We start from the raw sequence: 13213 nt of genomic DNA on the forward strand, positions 1-13213 counted from the left end.
TCACAGTCATTCAATCATTGAATCCTACTCAGAATACCACAGACAAGGTTTAGACCTTCCGGATTCTCTTGAATGCCGCCATCAATTCTAGCTTATACCACGAAGATTCTGATTAAGGAATCCAAGAGATATCTACTCAATCTAAGGTAGAACGGAGGTGGTTGTCAGGCACACGTTCATAGGTGAGAATAATGATGAGTGTCACGGATCATCACATTCATCAGGTTTAGGAACAAGTGATATCTTAGAATAGAAGCAAGCATGATTGAATGAAAAACAGTAGTAATTGCATTAATCCATCAAGACACAGCAGAGCTCCTCACCCCCAACCATGGGGTTTAGAGACTCATGCTGTAGAAGATACAATGAGAAACGTGTAAAGTGTCATGAGATCGAGATACAATGTCAAAAGATCCTATTAATAGTGAACTAGTAACCTAGGGTTTACAGAAATGAGTAAATGACAGAAAAATCCACTTCCGGGCCCACTTGGTGTGTGCTTGGGCTGAGCATTGAAGCATTTTCGTGTAGAGACTCTTCTTGGAGTTAAACGCCAGCTTTTGTGCCAGTTTGGGCGTTTAACTCCAATTTTTATGCTAGTTCCAGCGTTAAACGCCGGGAACTCTGAAGCTGATTTGCAACGCCGGTTTGGGCCATCAAATCTCGGGCAAAGTATGGACTATTATAGATTTCTGGAAAGCCCAGGATGTCTACTTTCCAACGCCATTGAGAGCGCGCCAATTGGGCTTCTGTAGCTCCAGAAAATCCACTTCGAGTGCAGGGAGGTCAGAATCCAACAGCATCTGCAGTCCTTTTCAGCCTCTGAATCAGATTTTTGCTCAGGACCCTCAATTTCAGCCAGAAAATACCTGAAATCACAGAAAAACACACAAACTCATAGTAAAGTCCAGAAAAGTGAATTTTAACTAAAAACTAATAAAAATATAACAAAAACTAATTAAAACATACTAAAAATATACTAAAACAATGCCAAAAAGCATATAAATTATCCGCTCATCACAACACCAAACTTAAATTGTTGCTTGTCCCCAAGCAACTGAAAATCAAAATAGAATAAAAAGAAGAGAATATACTATAGACTCCAAAATATCAAAGAAACTTAGCTCCAATTAGATGAGCGGGACTAGTAGCTTTTTGCTTCCGAATAGTTTTGGCATCTCGCTTTATCCTTTGAAGTTCAGAATGATTGGCATCCATAGGAACTCAGAACTCAGATAGTGTTATTGATTCTCCTAGTTAAGTATGATGATTCTTGAACATAGCTATTTTATGAGTCTTGGCTGTGGCCCAAAGCACTCTGTCTTCCAGTATTACCACCGGATACATACATACCACAGACACATACTTGGGTGAACCTTTTCAGATTGTGACTTAGCTTTGCTAGAGTCCCCAATTAGAGGTGTCCAGGGTTCTTAAGCACACTCTTTTTGCCTTGGATCACAACTTGATTTCTTTCTTTTTTTCCTTCTCTTTCTTCTCTTTTTTTTCGTTTTTTTTTGTATTCACTGCTTTTTCTTGCTCAAGAATCAATTTGATGATTTTTCAGATCCTCAATAACAGTTCTCCTTTTCCATCATTCTTTCAAGAGCCAACAATTTTAACATTCTTAAAACAACAAATTTAAAAGACATATGCACTGTTCAAGCATTCATTCAGAAAACAAAAAGTATTGTCACCACATCAAACTAATTAACTAGTTTCAAAGATAAATTCGAAATCTGTATTTCTTGTTCTTTGTGATTAAAGCATTTTTCATTTAAGAGGTGATGGATTCATAGGACATTCATAGCTTTAAGACATGAACTTTAAATTTTATTAGCATGAATTAAGAACAAGACTCAAAATAGATATAAGATAAGACTAATAGTAATAGGAAACAAAAATTTAAATAGGCTCCTAATGATAGAGGTTCACAGAGTAGGACTCAACAACCTTGATTTTGAGAAGTGGATGCTCCCTAACTTGAGGGGAGAGCTTTTGGCGTTTCATCTCTTGAAGTTCCGCCCCTGCTTCTCTTGTTCTTCAGCAATTTGCAGAGCATACAGTTCTGATTCTGCTGTTCTTCCTTAAGTTGCTCCATAGTTTCTTGCAACTTGGTGATAGATGCTTCTAGGCGGGCCCAGTAGTCAATTTCAGGAAATTCAGGGAGGAACTCCTGCGCCCTCTTTTTGATAGAGTGTTTGCATTTGTCCTTCCATTGACTTTTTGGTGATTGGATGTTCAATTGGGATGAATTCATCTACTCCCATCTTCACCCCAGCCTCTTTGCAGAGCAAGGAGATCAAGCTTGGGTACGCCAGTTTGGCTTCAGTGGATTCTTGTTTGCAATTGTGTAGATCTCACAGCAATCAGATGATGAACCTCCACTTCTTTTCCAACATAATGCAATGAATCTCACTGCTCTCTTGATAGTGACCTCAGAATGGTTGCTAGTGGGCAATATGGAACGCCCAATAAAGTCTAGCCAACCTCTTGCAATTGGTTTGAGGTCTCCCCTCTTGAGTTGGTTTGGGACACCTTTTGAATTGGTTATCCATTTAGTTCCAGGGAGGCATATGTCCTCTAGAACTTGATCCAACCCTTTATCTGCTCTCACCATCCTCCTATTAAAGGATTCAGGATCATCTTGCAGTTGAGGCAATTTGAAGACCTCTCTTATTTTGTCCAGATGGAAGTAAATAATTCTCCCTCTGACCATGGTTCTGTAGGTATGAAAAGCAGTTCCAGTCATTCTCTGCTTATCTGCCAGCCACAGATTTGAGTAGAATTCCTGAACCATGTTCCTTCCAACCTTTGTCTCAGGGTTGGTTAGAACTTCCCATCCTCTGTTTCAAATTTGCTCTTGGATCTCCGGATATTCATCTTCTTTCAGATTGAATTTGACTTCCGGGATCACTGACCTCAGACCCATTATTTTGTGGTAATGGTCTGCATGTTCTTTGGTTAAGAACTTCTCTTGACTCCAGACATCCTTTGGATTATTCTCTTTCTTGCCTCTTGAATTGGTTTGTTTTCCTCTAGGAGCCATGATCTTGGTAAATCTTGGCCTAGTGATCACGGAAAGCACACCAAACTTAGAGGTTTGCTTGTCCTCAAGCAAAAGAAGGCAAAGAGGGGAGAGAGGAGGAGAGCAAATTCGAATGGTGTGGGGAAAGATGGTGGCCGAACGTGTTTAAATAGGAGAGGAGGAGAGATTTTCAAAAATTTGAGGGAGATTTGAGAAGATATGGAAAAGATTTGAGGAGATAATTGAGTTTTTGAAAGAGCCTAGGAAAGGATTTGAAATAGATTTGAAGAAGATTTTAATTTTTGAAATTGGAAGGTGAATGATGAAAGTTTGTAATGTGTTTATGCAGAAAATATGGATCAAAACAAGAAAGTTTGAAAAAATTTGAAGTGGGAAACAAAATCTCCTCCCCCTGCCTTTCTGGCGTTAAACGCCCATTTGTTGGCCAATTTGGGCGTTTAACGCCCAGCCAGGTACCCTGGCTGGCGTTAAATGCCAGAAATCCCTTTATCACTGGGCGTTTTGCTAAACGCCCAGGATGCTGCACACCTGGCGTTAAACGCCTAGAATGGTGCCCATTCTGGCATTTAACGCCCAAAATGGCACCTTTATTGGCGTTAAACGCCAGAATGGTGCAAAATACCCCTTACTGGCGTTTTTTCGCCAGCAAGCTTTTTTTCTCTGCTTTTTACACTGAATCCTTCTGTAACTCTGTGAATTCCTTCAATTTTGATAATTGCCCTTTAAGAATATGTATCAAACCTTGATTAAACAGAACAGATCCCCTGCTAATCACTGGGTTGCCTCCCCGCAAGCGCTTCTTTATTGTCTTTAGCTGGACCTTCACTGAGAATCACTCAAGTCTCAGTTTTGAGCATTCTTGCTCAAAATTGCTTTCAAGATAATGCTTGATCCTCTGCCCATTAACAATGAACTTCTTGTCAGAATCAGTATCCTGAAGCTCAACATATCCATATGGTGATACTCCTGTAATCACATACGGACCCCTCCAGCGGGATTTAAGTTTTCCTGGGAACAATCTGAGCCTAGAGTTGAAAAGCAGGACTTTTTGTCCTGGCTCAAAGACTCTGGATGACAACTTCTTGTCATGCCACTTCTTTGCCTTTTCCTTATAAATTTTTGCATTTTCAAAGGCATTGAGTCTGAACTCCTCTAGCTCATTTAGCTGGAGCAATCTTTTTTCACCAGCTAGCTTAGCATCCATGTTTAGGAATCTGGTTGCCCAGTAGGCTTTATGTTCCAGTTCCACGGGCAGATGACAGGGCTTCCCATACACCAGTTGGTATGGAGAGGTTCCTATAGGAGTCTTGTATGCTGTTCTGTATGCCCACAGAGCATCATCCAAGCTCTTTGCCCAATCTTTTCTACGGGCAATAACAGTCCGTTCCAGGATTCTTTTGAGCTCTCTGTTAGAGACCTCAGCTTGCCCATTTGTCTGTGGGTGATACGGAGTTGCTACTTTGTGGCTAATTCCATATCTAACCATAGTAGAGTACAGTTGTTTATTACAGAAATGGGTGCCTCCATCACTGATCAGTACTCTGGGAACACCAAACCTGCTGAAGATGTGTTTCTGGAGGAATTTCAGCATGGTCTTGGTATCATTATTGGGTGTGGCAATTGCTTCCACCCATTTAGATACATAGTCTACTGCCACTAGAATATAAGTGTTTGAGTATGATGGTGGGAAGGGGCCCATGAAGTCAATTCCCCATACATCAAACAATTCAATCTCTAAGATCCCTTGCTGAGGCATGGCGTAACCATGAGGCAAGTTACCAGCTCTTTGGCAACTGTCACAGTTACGCACAAACTCTCGGGCATTTCTATAGAGAGTAGGCCAGTAGAATCCGCATTGGAGGACCTTGGTTGCTGTTCGCTCACCTCCAAAGTGTCCTCCATATTGTGATCCATGGCAATGCTACAGAATTCTTTGTGCTTCCTCTCTGGGTACACATCTGTGGATTATTCCGTCTGCACATCTCTTAAAGAGGTATGGCTCATCCCACAGGTAGTACTTGGCATCTGAAATCAATTTCTTTCTTTGCACCCTGCTGTACTCCTGGGGTATGAACCTCACAGCTTTGTAATTTGCAATATCTGCAAACCATGGAGCTTCCTGAATGGCGAAAAGTTGCTCATTTGGAAAGGTCTCAGAGATCTTAGTAGGAGGGAGGGACTCCCCAACTACTGGTTCTATTCGGGATAGATGATCAGCTACTTGGTTCTCTGTCCCTTTTCTGTCTCTTATTTCTATATCAAACTCTTGCAGAAGCAACACCCATCTTATGAGCCTGGGTTTTTGAATCCTACTTTGTGAGTAAGTACTTAAGAGCAGCATGGTCAGTGTACACAATCACCTTTGATCCTACTAGATAGGATCTAAACTTGTCAATGGCATAGACCACTGTAAGTAACTCTTTTTCTATGGTTGTGTAATTCTTTTGTGCATCATTTAGAACACGGCTGGCATAATAAATGACATGCAGAAGCTTGTTATGCCTTTGTCCCAACACTGCACCAAGCATGGTCACTGGCATCACACATTAGTTCGAATGGCAATGTCCAGTCTGGTGCAGAGAGACTGGTGCTGTGACCAGCTTAGCTTTCAGGGTCTCAAATGCCTGCAGACACTGTGTGTCAAACACAAATGGTGTGTCAGCAGCTAGCAGGTTGCTCAGAGGTTTTGCAATTTTCGAAAAAATCCTTTATAAATCTTCTATAGAATCCTGCATGCCCCAGAAAGCTTCTGATTGCCTTAACATTGGGTGGTAATTTTTCAAACATGCATCTCTGAAAGGTGCAGGACATTACACAGACCAAAAGGCATTCTCTTTAAAACCAGAAGGGCAAGGAATGCTGTTTCTTGGCTGAGGATCTACTGAATTTGGTTGTAGCCTGAATAGCCATCCAAAAAGCAATAATAATCATGACCAGCTAGTCTTTCTAGCATTTGGTCTATGAATGGCAAAGGAAAATGATCCTTTCTGGTGGCTGTATTGAGCCTTCTGTAGTCAATACACATGCGCCACCTTGTGACTGTTCTTGTAGGAACCAGTTCATTTTTTTCATTATGAACTACTGTCATGCCTCCCTTCTTGGGGACAACTTGGACAGGGCTCACCCAGGGGCTATCAAAAATAGGATAAATAATCCCAGCCTCTAGTAATTTAGTGACCTCCTTCTGCACCACCTCCTTCATGGCTGGATTTAGCCGCCTTTGTGGTTGGACCACTGGTTTGGCATTATCCTCCAATAGGATCTTGTGCATGCATCTTGCTGGGCTAATGCCCTTAAGATCACTTATGGACCACCCAAGAGCTGTCTTGTGTGTCCTTAGCACTTGAATCAGTGCTTCCTCTTCCTGTGGATTTAAAGCAGAGCTTATAATCACTGAAAAAGTGTCACCCTCTCCCAGAAATGCATACTTCAAGGATGGTGGTAGTGGTTTGAGTGCAGGTTTGGGAGGCTTATCCTCCTCCTGAGAAATTTTCAAAAATTCTTTTGTTTCCTCTGGTTCTTCTTGATCAGGCTGAGCATCCTTGAAGATGTCCTCAAGCTCTGATTCTAGACTTTCAGTCATATTGATCTCTTCCACCAAAGAGTCAATAATGTTAGCGCCCATGCAGTCATTTGATGTGTCTGGATGCTACATAGCTTTTACAGCATTCAACTTGAACTCATTCTCATTGACTCTCAGGGTTACTTTCCCTTTTTGTACATCAATGAGAGTCCGTCCAGTTGCTAGGAAAGGTCTACCTAGAATGAGAGTTGCACTCTTGTGCTCCTCCATCTCCAGCACTACAAAGTCAGTTGGAAAGGCAAATGGCCCAACCTTGACAATCATGTCCTCAATTATGCCTGATGGATATTTAATGGAGCCATCAGCAAGTTGGAGGCATATCCGGGTTGGTTTGACTTCTTCAGTCAACCCAAGCTTTCTGATAGTGGATGCAGGTATTAGATTGATGCTTGCTCCAAGGTCACACAGGGCTGTCTTGGTGCAAGCACCTTCTAATGTGCATGGTATCATAAAGCTTCCTGGATCTTGAAGCTTTTCGGGTAAGCTTTTCAGAATGACTGCACTGCATTCTTCAGTGAGAAATACTTTTTTAGTTTCTCTCCAATCCTTCTTATGACTTAAGATCTCTTTCATGAACTTAGCATAAGAAGATATTTGCTCAAGTGCCTCTACAAACAGAATCTTTATTTCAAGAGTCCTTAGGTAGTCTGCAAAGCGGGCAAATTGCTTATCTTGCTCCGCTTGGCGGAGTTTCTGAGGATAAGGCATCTTGGCTTTGTATTCTTCAACCTTGGTTGCTACAGGTTTATTCCTTACAGAAGTGGTTGGAGAAGCCTTTTTAGAGGGGTTACTATCAGCACTCTCAGGTGTCTGATCCCCTATTGGCGTTTGAACGCTAGGATTGGGTGGAAAATGGGCGTTTAACGCCAACTTTTCCCCCTTTTCTGGCGTTTGAACGCCAGAACTGGGCAGGGAATGGGCGTTTAACACCAGCTTTCCCCCCTTTTCTGGCGTTTGAACGCCAAGAGTATTCCTCTCTGGGCTCTTACTGTCCTCAGAGGGATTTTGGATAGTGGTTTGGCTATCCTCTGTCAATTGTTTCTTTGTTGGCTTTTTGCTACTTTGAGCAGTGTTATTCAATGTCTTGCCACTCCTCAGTTGAACTGCTTGGCATTCTTCTGTTATCTGTTTAGATAGCTGCTGTTTTGCCTGATTCAACTGTGATTCTATGTTCTTGTTAGCAATTTTAGTCTCTTGGAGCATCTCTTTAAATTCTGCTAACTGTTTTGCCATCAGGTGTAACTGCTGATTAAGCTCAATCATCTGTTCTTGAGGATTAGGATCAGTGGCTACTGCCATAACTTCTACTTTTGTAGAGAACTCATTGCTAGAGTACAAATATTGATTTCTAGCAACAGTATCTATAAGCTCTTGAGCCTCCTCAATCGTCTTCCTCATATGTATAGATCCACCAGCTGAGTAGTCTAGAGACATCTGAGCTTTTTCTGTAAGCCCATAGTAGAAGATGTCTAACTGTACCCACTCTGAAAATATTTCAGAGGGGCATTTTCTTAGCATACCTCTGTACCTCTCCCAGGCATTATAAAGGGATTCATTATCCTCTTGTTTAAAGCCTTGGATGTCCAGCCTTAGCTGTGTCATCCTTTTTGGAGGGTAAAATTGATTCAGGAATTTGTCTGATAACTGTTTCCATGTCTTTATGCTTGCTGTGGGTTGGTTATTCAACCACCTCTTAGCTTGATCTTTTACAGCAAATGGAAACAGTAATAGTCTGTAGACATCCTGATCCACCTCTTTATCACGTACTGTGTCAGCAATTTGTAAGAATTGTGCCAGAAACTCAGTAGGTTCTTCCTGTGGAAGACCGGAATACTGGCAATTTTGCTGCACCATGATAATGAGTTGAGGGTTTAGCTCAAAGCTGCTTGCTTTGATGGGAGGTATACAGATGCTACTCCCATATGCAGCTGTAATGGGGTTAGCATATGACCCCAGAGTCCTTTTGGACTGTTCATTCCCATTTATGTCCATGATGGAGAAAAGGGAATTGATGTGAATAGTAATCAAGATATATATGTATATATATTTTTTTGAAAAGAGGAAAGATAAAAACAACAAAGAGACACCAAACTTAAAATTTTTCAGAAAATCAAACATAGATTTTCGAAAACCTAAAGAAGAACACAAAGAAGATACCAAACTTAGAATTTTTAAAAATCAAAAAGGGACTAAGAACAAGTAATTTCGAAAAATTAAAAGAAAAACAAAAGGATGCAATTGACACCAAACTTAAAATATGAAATTATACTCAAATAAAAGACTCTAAACCAACAAAAATAAAACAGTCCTAATCTAAGCAACAAGATAAGCCGTTAGTTGTCCAAACTCGAACAATCCCCGGCAACGGCGCCAAAAACTTGGTGCACAAAATTGCAATCATACTTTTGCAATCCCGCACAACTAACCAGCAAGTGCACTAGGTCGTCCAAGTAATACCTTACGTGAGTAAGGGTCGATCCCACGGAGATTGTCGGCTTGAAGCAAGCTATGGTTATCTTGTAACTCTTAGTCAAGATATCAAAAATTATCAGGTTTAATTGTGAAAAGTAAAAGAACATGAAACAAGTACTTGTTTTGCAGTAATGGAGAACATGTTGAGGTTTTGGAGATGCTCTATCTTCTGAACCTCTGCTTTCCTATTGTCTTCTTCTTCAAGCACGCTAGGCTCCTTCCATGGCAAGCTGTATGTAGGGTTTCACCGTTGTCAATGGCTACCTCCCATCCTCTCAGTGAAAATGTTCAACGCACCCTGTCACGGCATGGCTATTCAGCTGTCGGTTCTCGATCATGTCGGAATAGAATCTAGTGATTCTTTTGTGTCTATCACTAACGCCCCACAATCGCGAGTTTGAAGCTCGTCACAGTCATTCAATCATTGAATCTTACTCAGAATACCACAGACAAGGTTTAGACCTTCCGGATTCTCTTGAATGCCGCCATCAATTCTAGCTTATACCACGAAGATTCTGATTAAGGAATCCAAGAGATATCTACTCAATCTAAGGTAGAATGGAGGTGGTTGTCAGGCACACGTTCATAGGTGAGAATGATGATGAGTGTCACGGATCATCACATTCATCAGGTTTAGGAACAAGTGATATCTTAGAATAGAAGCAAGCATGATTGAATGAAAAACAGTAGTAATTGCATTAATCCATCAAGACACAGCAGAGCTCCTCACCCCCAACCATGGGGTTTAGAGACTCATGCTGTAGAAGATACAATGAGAAACGTGTAAAGTGTCATGAGATCGAGATACAATGTCAAAAGATCCTATTAATAGTGAACTAGTAATCTAGGGTTTACAGAAATGAGTAAATGACAGAAAAATCCACTTCCGGGCCCACTTGGTGTGTGCTTGGGCTGAGCATTGAAGCATTTTCGTGTAGAGACTCTTCTTGGAGTTAAACGCCAGCTTTTGTGCCAGTTTGGGCGTTTAACTCCAATTTTTATGCCAGTTCCAGCGTTAAACGCCGGGAACTCTGAAGCTGATTTGCAACGCCGGTTTGGGCCATCAAATCTCGGGCAAAATATGGACTATTATACATTGCTGAAAAGCCCAGGATGTCTACTTTCCAACGCCATTGAGAGCGCGCCAATTGGGCTTCTGTAGCTCCAGAAAATTCACTTCGAGTGCAGGGAGGTCAGAATCCAACAGCATCTACAGTCCTTTTCAGCCTCTGAATCAGATTTTTGCTCAGGACCCTCAATTTCAGCCAGAAAATACCTGAAATCACAGAAAAATACACAAACTCATAGTAAAGTCCAGAAAAGTGAATTTTAACTAAAAACTAATAAAAATATAATAAAAACTAATTAAAACATACTAAAAACATACTAAAACAATGCCAAAAAGCATATAAATTATCCGCTCATCATTAAGTAACACCATAACACATACCTATGAGTCTTAATTGACTATTAACCAAAGTTCTGAGAACCGGACCGGTCATTGAACCGCTCTAAACACTGGTTTACGGTTTTATTGGTTCAATTGGTCCAACTGTGGTTCGACCGAAAAAATTGTTTTAAAATAATAAATAAATTATAAATAAACATCCTAAAATATAATTATACTCTAATATAAATCTTTAAATATCTTTCAAATTTAAAACACTACATGAAATGTCATCAACTAAAACCATACGATCTTTATCAAAATACAAACTCAAAAGTTAAATGATAAAAAATTATCTAAATATTAAAATTGAACATTATGCTTCTAATCCTAAATTGTTTTACCCATTTATATAATAATTTAATCCTAATATTGAAGCATTTGAGAACAAAATTGGCATTTGAGATCTGAAGGAAGGCCAATCATACTTGACATGCCACCTGAGAGAACAAAACCAGCATTTGAGAATGACAAGAAAAGTTGTTCATAAAACCAAAAGGTTACAAAAAAAAGATTGAACATATTTGGTCTATCCGAAAAATTAAGCACACAATCAAATCAATCACAGATGTTCTAGCTTGTTGCAAAAAAAATGATACCAAAGAAACTGAAAATTTGTTTCTAACATTAAGATCCATTGACAGGCACAAATCATCAAAATAAGCTAGTTATTGAATCTTGAAGGCATGTCCTTCATTTTCATTAAACAAAGAATTGAGTCAGAGAACAATCTTCTAACTTAGTTATGAGCTTACCTGAATTTGCCCAAGGCTTCTCCAAAAGAATCTTATAATATGCATTGTCAAAAGAAGTTGGACTTCTAAAACCTTTACTTCCAAGAGTGTGGGTTTCAGACAAGGCTACAAGTTCTCGTGTTCTGTTGAAGAGAATCCCAAAATGATAACAAGTTAACAACACATAAGTAAAATGAGTTCTAGTTAAAAGAACAAATAATATGCAGAAAATTTTAGCCAAAATGAATAGATTTCGTCTAAGCAAACAATCAAATAGCTTTTAGGTTAGGTAATTACGACATTTTGTTATCTTGCCTCGATACATTTTGAAAACAGCCGCAGTACAACGAGAAATAAAAAAATCATCAACAAAATAGTAAAACACTAAAATAGACTAACAGAGTCATCACTATTCAGCGCAATTACAAAATAGTAAAACACTAAAACAGACTAACAGAGCCATCGAGGCATCAGTAAATTTGAAAAAAAATTTATAGCCATCACCAACTAGAAAATACAAGACAGATCCATCAGCAACAGGCAATTACAAAACTTTACAAGAAAAATGGAACAAAAATTGAACAACAATTTCAGAACTTCAAACGAAGAAGAAGACCGAACATTTAGAAATTAAAAGGAAGAAGTGGAGGAATTGAAGAACAAAGAACGAATTTCCACAACAATCAGAACCATACATACAAGGAAGACCGAAGAACAAAGAACGAAGAACGAAGAATGAAGACTGAAGTCTGAAGAACGGAGACTGAAGACCGAAGAAGAAGAAGAACCAAACTTCAAGCCAAGACCCAGGAAGAATTGAAGAAATATGGAACAAAAATTGAAGAAGAAGCTCAGAGAAGATCAAGACGAAGAGCATTCACTTGGGTTCGAGAAGCCAGCGAAGATGAAGAGGACCTGCCGAGTTGCTGGGTTCGTAACACGGGGAAGAGGAAGAAGCGGCGGAGTTGAGGACCTGGGGACGGCGGCGGCGCTGACGACCTCTGAACGGCGGCGATGATGAAGGGCTACGGTTCGGGGTTCCTAGGGCTAGGGTTTGACGACGATGGAGTCATTGGAGTGAGCTGTGAGGTGAATCTGAATGAAGAGGGAAAGGGGGGTTGGAAAACGAGTGGATCGGGTTTTCTTTTTTTTTTAAGTAAAAAAGGGTGTTGTTTTAAGGGAACCAGCCGGTTACTGGTCCGGCTCAACTGGCCGGTTCTCAGTCGGTTCAACGATTTTTGAACGGTTTTTTCAAAAGCTATAAGAGGAGGATCGGACCGCTTGTATTGCCGGTTCCCGGTTGAACCGGTCTGACCGGCCGGTCCGGTCCGATTTTCAGAACCTTGCTATTAACATAATAAATTTATGAAATTAGATATGTTTTGTCGATTTTTAGCAAATCGATGGTGGTTCGATTCTAATGGTTTGAGAGCGAAACCTACTCCTCTTTTGCGGGTACCAGTTTTATTTTGTATCAAAATCCATGCCTTTGACAGTGACGAAGAAGAAGAAACCAAACTTTGCAGAAATTCAAAATGAACAATAAAATTTAAATGACTTGAATAAAAGAGAAATGAAATTGCAGAAAGAAAAAGTGTTTGGAAAAGTAAAGGACAAATTAAAAGATAAAGACTGAAAAGGGTAAAAGTTGCGGAATTTAAAGGAATCGAAATGACATTGCAAAGAAGATAAATTGCATGGAAATAAAGTGACGGTGAATTTAAATGGAAAGTAAAGGCATGGAAGGAACCTTTCAAAGAAAAAGACTCTTGACTGACTCAAAAAGTCGCTGGGAATGTGAGTGTTTTCTCTGAAAAGATTTCCACCTTTGTTTCTTCGATCTTTCATGTATTTATGGAAGTCTTCGACCAATCAAATTCAGATATAACTTCTATGTGCGTCAATCCTTGAATAATAGTTCCCGCTCT

The sequence above is a fragment of the Arachis stenosperma genome, chromosome 3 (genome assembly GCF_014773155.1).
Source record: "Arachis stenosperma cultivar V10309 chromosome 3, arast.V10309.gnm1.PFL2, whole genome shotgun sequence".
Lineage (NCBI taxonomy): Eukaryota > Viridiplantae > Streptophyta > Magnoliopsida > Fabales > Fabaceae > Arachis > Arachis stenosperma.